Raw genomic sequence first — 12,102 nt, 5'->3', positions numbered from 1 at the left:
AAATATTTTAGGTCTTAATACTAGTGAAATAACTGCACACTTGCACTGAGTAAGGATCCTGATTGTACAAAGATACATTTCAAGCTTTAATTCGGAGTATCTGCACTCTTATTACTGCTCCACCATGGAAATAAAATCTTGTGTATCGCCACCTTCTCAGTTTCCATTGTACGACACACAATGATGCAGAAGGGTAATTATAACCTATGTCTTAGTTGCAAATCTTTGCTAAGAAGGCAATGTTGCTGAAAGTGAAGGAACATGTGAGAAAAAATAATTCTCTGGTAAAACTCTAAAGTCTAAGCTCCTTAATCTTTGTTTGGATTTGTCATGCAAACATTTCACTTTCAGCTATAACAGTTCACGTGTGACACTTTCATTCTGCTTTTCAGGTGGTCCCCAGGCTGTGTAGCATTTGCCGGATAGTTATTTTCTTTTTGTATCTCTATGCTTTACTATTATTTTCACTAAAATTGCATCAGATGATACTGAATCTACCAGTACCTCCAGTCCTTGCCTCCAAGGGTAGCAATCTGACAGTGAATCAGCTCCTGACATTGTTTTTTGTTTGCTGCTGGTAGAATAACAAAGAACCACTTACGTTTAGGCTTGCTTCATGACTTAATGATCAAAAAAAAAAAGAAGGAGGTGAGGTTGAGGGAGGGGCAATATGTCTGTGGGAAGCATCAGATGCAGCTAATGTAATACATTCAGTGAGAATCTCCCGGAAGCCCTGGAAGTGCTGAAGAAAAAAGCAGGTAAGATTATTATATCCCTCTGTTAAACAGTACAAATGATAGTTTAATTTTTGTGGCAAATGAGAGAACAATATTTATTGTTTCTTGGTTGCTCATAAATTATTTAAGAGAGACTCTTGTTTTCAAAGCAAAATAATTTTAGCACAACAGCAGCATTTCTTACCTGGATTGTATAGATCAGACTTACATTACTTTTTCTGATCTCATGAAAGAGTAATACACAAAACCTGAGAGAGGATTAGACTCATCATCTCTTGTACAAATTTCAAAAGTATGTACATACTTTGTACAGAATACAAAAGTATGTACCTTTTGAAAATAAAAGAAACGTGTGAGTATCTGTCTATTGTAATCTATACACTGGTGTGTGTGCGTGCATGCGTGCGCACACGCCTGTGTATGTGTGTGTGATTATATCTATCTACCTATATCTATACAGATATGGATATAGATAGATAAACAGATGCAATATATATATATATATATATATATATATATATATATATATATATATATATATATATATATATATATATATGTATATATATATATATATATATATATACATACATACAAACACACTTCTTTCTTTCTTTCCTCTCCCTCCCTTCCTCTCTCTCTCTCTCTCTCTCTCTATATATATATATATATATATAAGGGTTTATTAGGTGATAGACCAGTTAAGACTAGTTCCTGCAGTCCTATTGGTATAGCCAATCTAGTTGCTTCTCCTGCCAGTAAGGGTTGGGGGTCTAGATCTGGGGCAAATTTGCACTTTTCATGTATTTAACTAAATTATTTTTGAAGATACTGATGTCCTTTGCTTTACATAAAGATGATTTTTGTTTCAGTGGTGGGGAATTCTTCAGGAAAGATGTCTGTTGTGCCAACAATTCCTGTTTATGTTGCAAAGTAGATTTATGCTCCTTGATAATTTGTGTTGCAACCAATTTTATTGATATGTATTAAAGTGAGGAGGACTGAGTCATTTATAGCTTTGTTGGTCAAACATAGATCAACCCATAGTAGTGTGTAGCAGTCAGAAGAGAGAGACCAAGCCTGTATTCACTGTGAGTAAGCTAGGTAACTCATAGCTAAGATTTTTTTTTAGACAGGAACTGCTTTTTTTTCCAGTTTGCATTAGGTGTTTGAACTGATATATACCAAAAACACATTCCATTTTAACACTAGCCTAAGGAGAGTTGTACAGCTGAATTGTGAAAGATAACCTCTTTTGACTAGGAAGAGATGCCCTTAATGATCAACTGGGCCTGCTAGGAGGCTTTCCTAATGACAGAGGATACATGGTGCTCAAAGTGGAATACATTACCACTAAAGGTCTCTAATGATAGTGTTTATTTTAAGGGGGGTCATTTATATGGTGAGTGTGCGAGAGTTCCTGTTTCCTAAACTGTCTATTACATTTCTTAGCACTGAGCTGTAGTTTGTGATCTTTTGGCACCATGAGTTTGTCTGAGTTACGCCCTCTTGGAGGATCTGAGTATCTTCAAGGGAACTGATATTTCTAAGCTTGTATTCTTCCATGAACATGATCCGCTAGAGGCCTTTAATGACCAGATTTGTCATCAAATAAAGAGATTGCAGATAGATGTGGTTCCAAAACCCTGTGGTACATTGCTGGTGGCGTGTATCGTGGAGTAGGACATGCCATTAATTCTAACAGACTGGTATGTAATACTGACCTAGTTGGTAATCCAGTCAGTTACATATGGATTGATATTAAGTCATCTCAAAAGCCTTATGTTATTACAGGTAAGGTAATTGTATGAAGTTACCATCATCTTGTGCCTGAGTGACTTTCAGAGAAATCAACCAAGTTTAGTAGGCATGAGATACCTTTCACAAAATCAGATTGCAAGAAATCTGGACAAACCTAAAATAATGGGGTACAAAGACCAAAAAAGGACAGATTTTAAATATTACTCTTATAACTTATTAGGTTGACAGAATAATAGCATTTGTACTAGCATGCATTTTTCAAAGGGTTTGAAGCCTGAAACTCAAATGTAAGTTATTAGTCACTGCAATCCTCAATGATTTGCCAGAAAACCACAAATTTTATAAAAAAAAAAAAAAAACACAAAAAATATGAGGCAAAAATCTGGACATTCAATGAAAATCTGGATAGTTGACAGGTATGTCAGATTGGCTTGGGTCCATTGATTTACACACTGTGAGTGTGCGTGTCACTATAGTGACAGAAGTGTTTATACATACATGCAAGAAATGACTGCATTGATATAATTGTTCAGTAAAATCTACCTATAGTATGATCAACATCATGCATTGCAAAGCATTTCAGATATTTGACGGGTACTTTCCACATTATCACTAGTTTGGGTACTTACGTATTATCGCAACCAGATTTATAAAGTGCGATAATTTGTCTGTTTTTGGCAGAAACACGTTGCCTAACCTAAAAAGGGGTCTGTAAAGATGTCACCAGCCGTTTGTCAAGAAAGAGCATGTATGTTCACTTATTAAGGGGTGTGTAAAATGTTTAAGTATTACAGTGTTAGAAAATTTTGCACACAGGAAGCGGAATAACAGCGGAATTCCTCTTGCCTGGTAATGTCCCCGGCTGACCTACACACCTGACTGCTGCTTGTCTGTCTGTAGTCGTTAATGTGACAAGTCATGCAAAGTCACCACGTTTCCATCCAGACAAGGAGTCAGGACCATGGCTCGTTAACATAAACTGACACCCTTCTTCAGAAAGGTCCTTTTGCAAGTATCTGATTTGTTACATACCCCTGTTTACAGTTCAGACTCTCAGAAGGCACGTTAATGCAGTTGTGACTCAGAAATACTGATTTAAAAGTGTGGTTCTGTTGGTGGAGTTTTACTGACAACAGTCCCTGCCTCTTTTCTCTGTAACTGTATTTACTATCTGTGTATGACAAAGGACTTGAAAACAGCTGTTCTGTCCTTAAAAAGCAATCAAACCCATTTATTTCAAAGTGTTAGTATACATATAATCCTGTGTATTGGAAACGGTCATGATCCATAAGCAAGAATGCAACCTTTTTAAAACAGTCTGCAACTGTGGAGAAAGCCATCACTCCCCGAGCAAGCAATGAGCCATTATTCAATGCTCCTTACAGGCACCTTCACTTTTCCTGACTACTGTCCCTGAAAACCTCAGTGTGCATTTCCTGAGTCAGTTTCCCGTAGCTAACAGGATAATGAAAAATGCAGGAATTGCAAGGATGTGGACCACTACGGAGTTGCAGAAAAAATGAGCCGCATCAATCAGAAGTACAAACTTACAACATTTCTGCTCTGCCTGCCTCATTCCCACTGTGACAAACTGCTGGCGACATCTGTACAGACCCCTTTTTAGGTTAGGCAACGTGTTTCTGCCGAAAATAGACAAATTATCGCACTTTATAAATCTGGTCGCGATAATACGTAAGTACCCTAGTTTGCATTTATACATCTTTGCATTACTTAGAAAAAAATGTTTTCTTTTTTTTTTAATAGAACATTAAAGCTTATGTTTTTGAAACAATAAATAGACAACAGGGTATCACCATTTAGAATGCTGCTTCTTTGGAATAGGAAAGAGGGCATTAGATTCACTAACTATATAGTGAAAACATACAGGTAATGTGCCTGTTGCCTTTAATGTAACTGGGGAGAACAATAAAATAACTTCAGTTTATAAGCCTCAAGATGGAACAGTGCAGATAATATCATTGTAATATACTGACCAGTATGCAAAATTCATTGTAAAGGTAATTGTAAATCCTGTGGTGCTGATATATGTTAAGCTTTGGCAACTCAAACAATACCTTCATTTGAAGCACTATCGCATGTGACAAATTTGTGTTATTTCCTTTACAATACCTAACCATGCTTTTTATGATTTTTTATTCACATTTAAATTCTCATTTCAGTATAGGTTTAAGAGTTTTTACTTATATTGTGCACTACAGCATGAAGTGCCTGTTGTATTGTAATCCCCCCCCCCCCGTCATGCTTATAAGTACCAATTCCTTAATTTAAGCCTTGCTAAAATTATATTTCTCTAACTGAAAATCTGTTATCACTGGCGACATCAGGGTAGGGGGAGACTTTAAGGGGTGCACCATTTCACATACACAGGGCATGTTCATTAAAGAATATGGACCTCCCCAGTTCTAAGCTTACAATGATGTCATAAGAAATTCTGTAAATGCATTTGTACCATAACTTAACAATGAGTTTTCATAGTTTTTCATTTAAAAAAATGACTAGAATATACTGGGAATGATGGGGACAAAATTTAACAGAGCACAAAGCTCATCATATGCCATGAAGTACAAACTGTTTCAAAATGCTTTAAAATGAGATTGCTGAAAAGAATCCTCGTGATTTGCCTTAACACTTTGATAATACCTGGCATAGCTTGCACAACATTATGAAGTCACTAATACATTGTTGTTGTGTACAGATACCATTCCGCATTATTGTTTTTATCCCCTCCCTTTCCTTCTCAGTTCATTTACTCTCCTTCCCTGTATTCTGTCAAAACAAACAAAAGACAAAGGGCCAGATTCAGGAAGGCTTACACGGAGTTTAAGAGTAGTGTAAGCCTCCGTGTAAGCCTCCTGATTCAGCAACAGCCCAAATCTCCGTGTAAGAGACAGCTAACACGTCTCTTACACGGAGTGGGCGTGGAAATGCTCAATACCTCATTTGCAGCTCCAAGATATGCAAATGAGGTATGTGAGCGATCCACGGCTTCCAAACCAGTCCGTGTAACGGACGTGTTAGTTGCAGAAATGTACTCAGCTGACAACTGAGTACATTTCTGCAAAATTAAAACGGAGCTATGTCAGCTCCAAATAAAGGGTGCATTTGTTACATTACATGCCAATGGCCAAATATGTGGCCATTGGCATGAAAGTGTTGCAAAAAAAGTTATATAACTTTTTTTTCACGGGATTTATGTGTTTAATCTGAAGCGCACACCAAGCAAACGGGTGCGCTACCTAAAACTGAAAACCGGCTTATAAGCCCACAATTGTGGGATTTATATATTACATGAAATGTCAATGGAGGGACTTGCAGAGCAAAACAATATGGCCTCCGCTTAGTGGTTGTCAAGGGGAAGCTCTGTAAGATATGTAACTAAGCATTACTAGGCAATCCTATGTAAATGAGGGTTACAATACTGAATCACACTGCCACATAAGTAATGAGCACTTTCTGAGTAGTGTAAGAGTTAGAGAAGGCGGAGGAACAGAGTAAGAGGTAGGTGACATCATGGGGGGAAGGATAGAAAGAAATGTACCAGATTGGAGGGCAATGTAAGGTAAGAGATGACAGACAGACATCAGGGAGGGAGGTGTGTCCCAACAGAACACTAGGAATGTCAAGAAATTGAGGGCATACGCCCTCCCCACACTCTAAATTTCTTGATATACGTGCATGCGCGCTGCGCGCTGTAAGGCAGGTTCAACATGTGGGAGCGTGTTGCAAACTGTTTACAACGGTTTGCGCTGGCGCACGTGTGTAAGGCGGTGTGCGCTGCTTTAGCATGAATCAGCCTAGCTAACACCGTAAGGATGTGTGCGCGCTGTAACACCGTAGGGATGTGTACACGCTTAAGTTACTGTGAGCGTGTTTAAGCCGGTGTGCACATTGCTCCCTCAGGAAACAGAGAGGAAATAGGAAACAACCAAAATACAGGAAACTGCCAGAAGATACTACTAAAGTTAATTGGTGGAAACAATTAGAAGCAGGCAATTACACAGGCAGACTAGAAGCCCAACCCAGCACTTAAAACACAACAAAGAGCAGTGCAGGCTGTTTCTCACAAGAGATACTGCCAGAAACTAAGCTATCAGAATTGAAACCTGAAAAAGCTGAACTCAGAGCAGAAATGCTAGGGGCTGCCATAGCTGTTATAATCAGACATAGGCGAATTGCTGAGGGTGGTGATAATGCAGATGCTGACAGACAACCCAGAGTGAGGAGAAGGAGAAGAGTATACAGGCCTAGGGTCACCTACCATGGGTTACATGAGCTGGAGATAGTAGAGCGCTATAGAGTGGACAGAGAGCTCCTGCAGCAGATTGTTGAGCTGTGCAGGCCACGCCTCACACACAGAACCAACAGAGGGGAACCCATCCCAGTGGAAACCAAGGTATGTGTTGGCCTAAGAATACTAGCAACAGGTACCTTTCAGAGACCAACTGGCGATATGATGGGGATATCACAGGCATCAGCCTCCAGGGTACTGCACCAGTTCCTGGATGCCATGTCACCACATGTCAGTGATCATATATATGTCCCTAGTGACCGTGAGGTTGTGTCCAGCAATATGCCTCTCTTCCAGCAAATAGCGGGATAGCCTAAGCTGCTGGGTGCAAAAGACTGCACACACATACACATCAAGGCACCAGCCGGTGAGCGGGTAGAGTCTACATTAACCGCAAGGGATACCCTCCATCAACTGCCAGGTCGTGTGTGATGCCCAGGGCATAATAATGAATGTGTGTGCTGGCTGCCCTGGGAGCTACCACGATTCCCACATCTGGCATCTGACGCAGCTGTACCAATCATTTGCCAATGGGGACTTCCCACACGGACACCTAGTGGGGGATGCTGGTTATGCACTTGAGCCGTGGCTGATGACACCCATCAGAAATGCACACACACCCGAACAGGAACGCCATAATGAGGCACACGCACAAACACGTAATATCATAGAGCGTGTGTTTGGGCTGCTCAAGTCACGGTTCCGATGTCTGGACACGACTGGTGGAGCTTTGCAGTACACACCAACTACATGTACCCAAATGATCATGATATGTGCTATGCTACATAATATGATCCTGCGGAAACAGCTGCAGCAGGACCAGCACAGGGCTGGGCCAAACATCCCCCACCATTGCCAAGGCCACCACAGGCAGGGGGTGACTTGGAGGAGGAACAACCTGACCTTGTCCCAGTAGGCAGAAGGAGGCGTGCCCAGTATGCCCTGGCCTTGGCAAAGAGGCAACGATAGCACATATGCTTGGTCAGTAGGAACACTGGGACCGATACCCACTCTGACTCACTCATACAGTAACAGGGATGCCTAACATGACACAACCTGCTTCCAAATGTACAGGGAGTGTAGTATGTGCATCCGACAGAGGCAGCCCTGCAGCACCACCCGAGGCATGAATGCCATGTGTTAAGTAATGTAATACCATGTATCATATGCACACCTGAGGACCATGACTAACATCCACCCTCACCAATCATAAACCACAAAAACACAAACCCACCTCATAGCTATCACAAGGGATAGGAACCTAGATGTAATGCTACCCAATGCCAAAGGTATAAACAGCAAGATGTGTGCAGTGTAAATGCACACAGTATAGGGAATGCACATATCAGTGCTGTAATAGAAAACAGGGTCAAAGCGCACATCAGCACCCTGACACTACCAGGGTCACACCTCATACAGTGATGTACATGTGCAAAAACATGGAACAAGATACAAAATGAGGGTGACTACCAATAAATGGCATGGATAACCACACACCCCTGTTGTTACCACAACAAGAAGCAACATGCATTAGCCATGGTCAAACACCAATGGCTAAAACTGACTACTACTATATAGCTTGCTGCAGACCACTGTCCTAATAGCAGCAACTGCCCCAGGCCTATGTTCACAGGTTCACAGGTTCATACTAGGCTATCTGCCCTAGGGCATTTATAAGCCTAGACCAGAGTTCCGTGGAGTCTGCCGCACCTTCACTCTGACGGATAATTTGCCCATTATATTGCTGTGCCTCTGACAAGCAGTGATACTGAGGTTATCCCTGGGGCATACCTGCAATCTCCCATCCATTGATTAAGATCTCACTTGAATAAAGCCAGTGAGGTACTCAGCCTCACATGTACCAGGATGTTGTTCCACAGCATAGGGACTCTCTGGTTGAAGAATCTGTCCCTCCAGCACATCCTATTAATATCTGTGTTGAGGTTTAAATCTCCTGCCACTGTAGTTCTGATGGATGTAGAGGTCTTGAGGTGAAGCGTGTACATTAACTCAGGTTTGGACATGGCCTTGGATGTCAGGCACAGGTCACCTCTGAGCAGACGGTAAGTCACGGAATCAAGCTGGAATTCCTCCAGTCGGGCAGCATAAGAAATATGTTTGAGACCCTTTCTCCTCCTGTCGAGGAATTTGTGGGCCCATCCAATTGCCATAGGTGTCAGGTCATATACATGCTGAATGGGGCATTGCACTCAATCAATGGTCCGATGAGTGAAGAGTACAGGGGAACAATGACCTCCTGGATCTAGATGTGAATCCCTGCATGATGAGGTGGGCAATGTAGAAGTTCTACCTAACTACCCTGGCAACGTGAGTGTCAAACAAAAGGTTACTCTCAACCTGGGTGCCCAGGTCCCTGATAACCTCCTGTGTGCTTAGAGGATTGCCACCTACATGGGAACTAGTGGTAACCTTGTTCTTCCCAAAGGGTATGGCTATGCATTGTTTAGTGTGTAATGTAAGGCCATGGCTCTGGCACCAGTTATCCGTGTCTATGACACCCTTCTGAAGGATGTCTGTGTCAGATGGGTGTCCAACTATGGTTCCCAGTCTGCAGTCATCTTCAAACTTTGTCAGCCATAATCCTGCTGTGTTTGCTTGTACTTCTGAAAAGTAGATGCTGAGCAATAGTGGGCCCAGGACTGAGCCCTGTGGGACACCACTTGTGACAGTTGTGGAGTGTGACATGGCACCAGCAAGTCTGAACCTGTCTGTTCTGTCACGTAGCCGGTTTGCAACCCATCTTGTGATGTATGGGTTCACATTTAAGCTGGTGATGTTTTCAATGATACCCGAGTGGGGTATTGTGTTGAAAGCCTTTGCCAGGTCAAGGTAGGCTGTGTGGAGTGCCTTGCCCTTGTCAATGGCCTTGGTGTCTGTTATGAAACAGTCAACCAAGTTTAAAAGGCATGATCTGCCCTCAACAAAGCCTAACTGGGTTGGATCTAATGTCTGCAAGTCCCCTATGTCCTCATCTATGACTTCCATTATGATCTTCTCCATAGCTTAGCAGACCCTGCTTGTCAAGCTGATGGGATGGTAGTTTCCGTGGTCGGTGGAGGCACCCCCATGTGAAGTGGGTCCACCATTGACATATGCCACTCCTTGGGAACATATCCTGAGTTGAGGCTAAGATCATACAGCTGCCCTGACTGCGGGTTTAATTCTTGAGTGAGTTCATGGAGCACAAAACCAGGGACACCATCTGGTCCCATGGATGCTGCGTCCTTTCCCTTGGATAGAGCAGTTCCCACCTGAGCATTTGAGATGTTTGGGGGCTACAATCCTCTTTCATACATATCTCTCCAGTTGGGGTGGAGGGTTGAGGAGAAATCTGCACTGAACCTGTCAGCCAGTATGTTGGCAATGTCTGTAGGTTCAGTGATATTTACAGCATTCTGAGCCTATTCTGAGCATATCTGGGAGTTTCCTCCCAGGTGTGTAACGATGTATAAAAGGCCTCATTGTTGTCCCGTGAGCCCTTAGTGGGTTTACTCCCTATATTTGACTTGGATGATTTCATTGGGGAACTCAGTGTTTCACCTATATTGAGCAGGGGTGTCTACCCTTCCACGGATATCGCTTCTATCTTGTAGTACCTCCTTCCTTGTGTTGTAGTGCTTGTTTATGGCTGAGGTCCACCACACTGGACGCTTGCCTCTGGTACAACGAGTCTGTGTTTTGTTTGGGATTGCCTCATCCATGCAGTCTTGAAGGTGCTGGTAGAAGGCAGTTGTAAGTGATACAGTGGCTTGGGTAATGGTGTCTGCTGGCTTGGGGTTTTGAAAGAGACCACAACAGTCATTAGAAGTGTGTAGTCGGCTTCTGAGAGGTTCTGCACTGTGGTCTTTTCTATCTGGGGTGGGGTGGGATGTGGACTTCCACTGAGAGTAGGTCATGATCTGATCTCACCAATGATGGGTATACCTCTGGTGTTGAACATTGTGAGCCCATGTTTGTGATGATGAGATCTACTATGTTGTCTCCTCTTGTGGGGATGGTGACTAGTTCTTCCATGGCATGTGAGTGTATGAACTCTAGGAACCTGTGGGCTAGAGTGTTGTGGCTGTAGTACTGATCCCAGTCTATATTTGGATAGTTGGGATCACCCAGTGTGATGGTGTTTGCAGGTACATGTATCCCCGCCACTGTTTTCATGAAAGCTCTGTGAGGTACCTGAGTTTCAGAGGATGGCCTGTAACATGCTACAAACTTCAGAGCAGTCTTGCCTATGGTTAATTGCACCCGGATGGTGTCCAATGCATCGTGTGTTGCCACCAACCATGAGGTGAGGGTGTCCTTGATGAATATTGCTATTGCCACCCCTCATAGTGGTAATATGTGTACTGCATAGATACGAAATATTGTGCCTCTGACTTAGTAGTGACACATTATGACCACCTTACATAATTGAATAATGTGACTATGCCTCTGTCCAGTCTGTGCCCCTGTCCACATGCAGCTGTCCAGATGTCTCTTGAAGAGAGTCAGTGAGGTACTCTGTCTAACATGAACTGGGATACTCTGCTAGAGTTTGAGATGCCTCTGAGTTATGACTCTGTCCCTTCAGCATGTCCTATACATGTATGTGCTGAGGTTCAAATCTTTAGCTCCCATGTTTCTGGTGGATGTGGATTGCTTGCAGTGGAGCATGTCTACCAAATCCTGATCGGACATGGTCTTGTATGTCAGGCATAGGTCACCTGTAATGTATGTGGTATGACACTCTAAATTGCTTGTTTTTAGTTATTCTGGAAGTATATGACATGTGTTGTAGATCCCTGATCTTCATGGTAAGGTACTTGTGGGGTCTCTCCAGCTGCTGCAAGTGCTGGTTGAGGTACATACCAAATGGGGCGTTGTATTCAAGCATGGGCCTGATAAGGGAGAAGTATAGTGGTACAATGACCTCCTATGGTCTGGATGGAATACCCTCCATGATAAGGTGGCCAAGATAGAAAGTCTGTCAAACAACTTTGGCAACATGGGTGTCAAATGAGATGTCACTATCTACATGTGTCCCCAGCTGTCTGATTTGTTTCCTGTACTCATTGGGTTGCTGTCTATGTACAGATCTGTGGGTACTGTGTTCCTCCCAAAGGGGATGGCTACACATCAGTTGCAGTCAGTTTTAGGCCATGAGTCCAGCACCAGCTATCTGTCTGTGTGACGGCAGTCTGTAGGATGTGTGTGCTGGCTGATGTATTCACTATGGTGCCCAGGTTGCAGTCATCTGTAAACTTTGTCGGCCACAACCCTCCTATGTTTGCTTTCACA

The 12,102-nt window shown here is 42.6% G+C and overlaps 1 protein-coding gene across 1 annotated transcript in view; it reads left to right on the top strand.

The window, feature by feature from the left end:
- Positions 1 to 741: 741 nt before the first annotated feature.
- Positions 742 to 12,102, top strand: part of SEMA4A (semaphorin 4A) — a 1,666,552-nt gene continuing 1,655,191 nt past the window's right edge. The window contains exon 1 of the mRNA XM_044079755.1: positions 742 to 758. The gene's annotated coding sequence lies outside the window, so the exon portion shown is untranslated. The remainder of the gene's footprint in view (positions 759 to 12,102) is intronic.

The sequence above is a fragment of the Protopterus annectens genome, chromosome 8.part0 (assembly GCF_019279795.1).
Source record: "Protopterus annectens isolate FY-2018-M chromosome 8.part0, PAN1.0, whole genome shotgun sequence".
Lineage (NCBI taxonomy): Eukaryota > Metazoa > Chordata > Ceratodontiformes > Protopteridae > Protopterus > Protopterus annectens.
This window is presented reverse-complemented; position numbering and strand designations above follow the sequence as displayed.